The following is a 5,172-nucleotide window of genomic DNA, read 5'->3' as shown; positions in this document are numbered from 1 at the left end:
TTGAATTAAAAAATTACACAAAAAATGAGAAATTTCGAATAGTTAATTTGATACTAATATCGATATATTTTTGTCAATTTTTTATGATATCTTCAAACATATATTTTATTCAAAAATAAAAATATCATCGTTTTCTCAAAATCATATAAAGCCATATTATAACATCAACTGAGATAAAGAATAAAATAAAATATTAAAATCACGATGTATCTCGCTGCATTGTGCGAGTACACTTCTAGTTTTAATAAAAACTTGTGATCGAAAAGAAACTTTGTTATATAATAAAATATTCTATAAAAACCTTAAAAAATATATTATAAAAACGTTCATTGTGATGATTAGAAACCCAATTATATTGTTTTAATAATGATACAAAATGCCAATTCAAGATGCATCTAAATATTTTTTTTTTATTTTCTATGTTGGTGGTTTTAAATTTAATTAATTTATAATAAAGTTTATATAAAAAGAAACATAGACATACATCATCTAAAGTGACGTTTTTGGTTCAAGAAATAGACATACATCACCTGAAGTGATAAATTCTTGAAGCAAAAACATCAATTATTTTACCATAAATGACATTTACTAAAAACTGTACTTTCAATACTAATAATTACAATCACCCTGATGAACACAGTGACATCTTTAGCACGGTCTTTCACCAAATCGTTGGGCAGGACGATTCTCTGTCTTTACAAATGTTGTCTTTTGTATTCAGTCGAAGACTCTTCCCATTTTCTTTTCTCAACCACCTTCTCTTGCCTCGGCTTGTTCTTGTTCCTTTCCATTGTTTCTGCGGCATCTATTGTTGAGGAAATGTAGAAGGATTCATTGCAATCACGAACTCTCGTATCAAAGGCTTTAACCCCCATATGTACCTCTCGACTTTACGAGATTCTGATGAAATATAATGTTCAGCAATTTGGGAGTGTTCAATAAATCTTTTAGAGTACTCCCGTACCATATGATTACCTCGCTCTAACTTTAAAAATTCTTCTTCCAGTTGTCTAACAGTTGCTTTTGGACATAATTGCTTCCTAAATCGGTCAACAAATTCCATCCAGGACATTGTCTGCAAAACATTGGGTCTTGCTAGTGATTCAACATCCCACCAGTACAATGCATTTGACTTCAACATTGACACAACAAATCTGACTCTATTTTCATATGAACATGTATTGGTATTAAATACAGATTTTATCTCCCTTAACCAACACATTGTCTTTAGCGGGTCTCTTTCTCCAGAAAATGTTGGGGGTTTACATGTCAGAAACATTTTGATGTCACCCCCTCTGGTGTTTGTAGATTGAATATGTGGATTTATGTGACCTTTTTTTGTTTTTACCCTATCCGGCACACCCAAAATAGATGTCAGTGTATTTCTCAACTTGCACATTTCCTCTGATAACATGTCCCGAGTAACATATGCAGGATGTTGTATAGGTTCTTGATCTACGTTCTCCTAAATTGATTCATCCTGATCTGGATGAATTTCAGGCTGATTGATCCTTTCTCTCCCACGACCTCTTCCATGGTCTTTTCCCCTACCTCTCCCTCTGCCCGCTGGTAAATTTATAGGAATAGTTTATGGCAAACTTTTCCTTTCATCCAGGCTAATAAGGGTGATCCTTTCAGACCTTCGTGAATAACTTGTCATCTATAAATATTCAACATTTAATATTCACATAATCACATTCCCAAATATAATAAGGTGTCCAAGTACAAATATGTACCTGTAAAATTCATAATTGCAGTGACCAGTTGTAATTTGAATTTACCTTACATATCGTTCTATTAACCTATCATTCTTATTCTAATGGTTCTACATACGTTAGAGACCCTTAATATGCAAATATTACAGTTTAAGTCTATGCATCATGTTGAATACCTAAATCCCTTAAACTCAGGTTCTGATACCAAACTTGTAACACCCCAAGATCACATTTATATATAAACATATATTTCCATATATCAAGAAATATAATTTACACATTCGGTCCCAATTTCTTTCAAAAGCTATATTACAAAATAGTTAACAATTTCTTTTCATAAATTCCTATACAATACATGAATACATAACAAGTATTCAAAAACAACAGATAAACATGTCATGCTTTACATCTCATGCAAGCATATAAAACTTCTCACAATTTCCCTTCCCCCTATCCTATGATTGTGCCCGACCTGTAATGCACATTTTTGAAATACAAAATAAGGGTTAGACTTTGAGGTTTAGTGAGTAATCCCTTTGATGCAATTACATGGTGAAAATCACCAAAATCACATTTATAAACTCATATTTGTAATAATAACAATATATATCATTTTTATATAACAAACCTCATTTATTACATTTAAATATCCAAATAACTGATAAACACATTATGATTAAAACTTGCCGCATCATATATAAATTTACATAACTTCTCGCATCACATTGATGAGACAAACCTAAGTCCTAGCAGCACACTGTGTGAGAACCTCAACTCATCGCATCACACTTATGTGATAACCCAACTTTGTCGCATTCAATGGGTGCGATAAAACAACTTGTCGCATCCTTCCTCGCGTCACTCTAGTGCGACAACCACACTTCATCGCATCAATAAGATACGACAACTTTAAGTCATCGCATCACACAGATGCGATAACTCTAAGTCATCGCATCATAAGGATGCGATAATTATAAATGTTTAATCAAAAGCCCATATTTTATACTTCATGATTATGTCACCCTTATCCTGGTATACACCTCTCCTTGATGCTACCCTTATCCTAGTATACACATCTTCTTGACATGCCACCATTATAACCCAAAATACACATCTCCTTGATATGTCACCCTTATTTCCACACATGATATAAACATATCAAAACTCACCATCATGCTAAAAATAGCATCTTGAAATAGTTTTATAAACATATGCTCATATAGAGAACCATACGGTTCTATTTTCTCCAAATTACCAAATAAGGAAAGTTTGAAAGTAACTCACCTTAATCACAAAGAGATGAAGATAGGATGATGAATAACAATTAATCCAAATAATTTCACAGAATCCCTTCGCCTTCAAATCTCTGTTGGCTTCTGTTTTCTTTGTACGAAAAACACACACATAGAGTAAAACCTCTTTTTACCAACTTTCCTTTTTTAAAATCTCCTCCCAAGGAGAGAAACAAAATTTATCTCATGTAATCAAATAAAGAGGCGGTGGTAATATTTCTCTTAATATTATTAAAGCAAATAAGCACTTTAAACCCCTTAACTTATCCAAACTTTTCAAAAACCACCCTAGGTTTTAACACCGCATACCCGGTTATCACACTTCAAATATAGGATTTTGAAATTCTTAGGTAGTGCTCGGGGTTTCATGGGATTTCGTAGGATTGTATGCAATAAGGTTTTAAAAAATGTTAAAAACATTTGTTTTGTAATCATCAGTTAATAAAAATGTAATTCAATTATTTTTATAATTATTTATAATTTTTTCTATAAATTATTTATAAATAATGAAACCCATTTCCAATCCAAATCCTACAAACCAAACACACCAATGATTTCAAATCTATTCCAATCCAAATCCAAATCCAAATCCAAATCCAAATCCAAATCCCTCAAAAACAATCTTGTAAACCGAACTAACCCTTAGTTTTTCGTGTAAATCTACCACTTCTTTATCAAAACAATCATTATTTTGTAACTTATAAACACAATACGTACAAGAGAAATGTATTTTTCAAAAAACTGATATTAGTATAGAAAGTAAGCTTTCAGTAAAAAGAATTTCAATGTTTTCATTGACTTTAACATATCATTACAAGGATTTTAATGTTTTATGATCATCACAAGGATTTTTTATGTTGTCATTAGGATTGGGATTCTTAACAAATTCATTAACTTGATTTTCAAATGGATTTTCTAAAATATTTTACTTTTTTATAATAAAAAACTACTTAAAGATCCTTGTATTTCTCATGCACTAAAATTCCTTTTTAATTCAAACTTTTTCCAATAATCAGTATTTTTTTATCAACTTTATATCAACTGTTTGAATTTTATTCAACCTCAATCGTAATACACACCAGTTCTTGAGTTCCTCATATGCTCAGGAATATTTTCATGAAAGTTAAATAATACTTCATCAAGATGTTTATAATAAGCTTTTTTTCACTTGCTAATTGACTTAGAGGCCGTTTACCTAAAAACTTACTCGGTAAGCGTTTACAGGTAAAATTCAACACTATCGTTTACGTACTGAGTAAAATTTTATTCACCAAAACATATTGTATGCAACAATTTATCCCTGTAAGTGCTAATCATGGTAAGAGTCGTCTCCCTCACTTCCCGGGTAAGACTCTCGATTTTTATTTTCGCTCTTACCGGGTAAGATTCTTAGTCCTTGTCATATTCATCAGGTAAAGTAATGTGATATGGTAAGCGTTTACCCAGGTAAGTGTTTGGTAAACGACACCTTAATCTAACATAATTTTATACAACTTTAGTCACACCATGTTTTACACATTAAACTTCATGTCCATATTTTTTTGCTTTTAAACATGTTTCATATAACTTTCTATTCATAAACAATATGATAAAACATAGGGTTTATGATCATTATGGTAACCTTACTATCAAGGGTTACAATGAAAAGCACTAAAATGAAAATTAATTAAAAATAAAATAAAATAAAAACTAATTAGGAAATACAAATTAAAAATATTAATTATAATCGCACAAAACACTAAGAAATTTGATGAAATTTTAATGATTTATATATAGTTAAATTTTTTATGTTCCGCTACAGTAAAACATCAAATCTCAAACTTAAATTTTTGATATATTATTGTAGCTTCTCAATTTTTCTACGATAATGCTCTGTAATGACACATCGAATCACAAAAGTGACACCTTTTAAAAGAATCATTATTTTTCTATTATGTTACGATAATTGAGTGATGACATAGACACCCTACAATGTACGTGAAGCTATGTTTGTCAGATAAACAAACTGATGAACAAATCATGTTTGACAAAACTAGCTGTTAAGAATGTTAAATAATCAAAAAAAGACATCTTGAAAAATTAATCAATTGTAATATTTCAAAATATAACTAAAACAAACAAGATGGTAATTTTTTTTAAATGTAATATATTGATTAAAAGAATTT

Source organism: Cynara cardunculus, assembly GCF_001531365.2.
Source record: "Cynara cardunculus var. scolymus isolate 2C chromosome LG 15, CcrdV1, whole genome shotgun sequence".
In the NCBI taxonomy this organism is placed as follows: domain Eukaryota; kingdom Viridiplantae; phylum Streptophyta; class Magnoliopsida; order Asterales; family Asteraceae; genus Cynara; species Cynara cardunculus.
Note: the sequence above shows the minus strand (reverse complement) of the source record.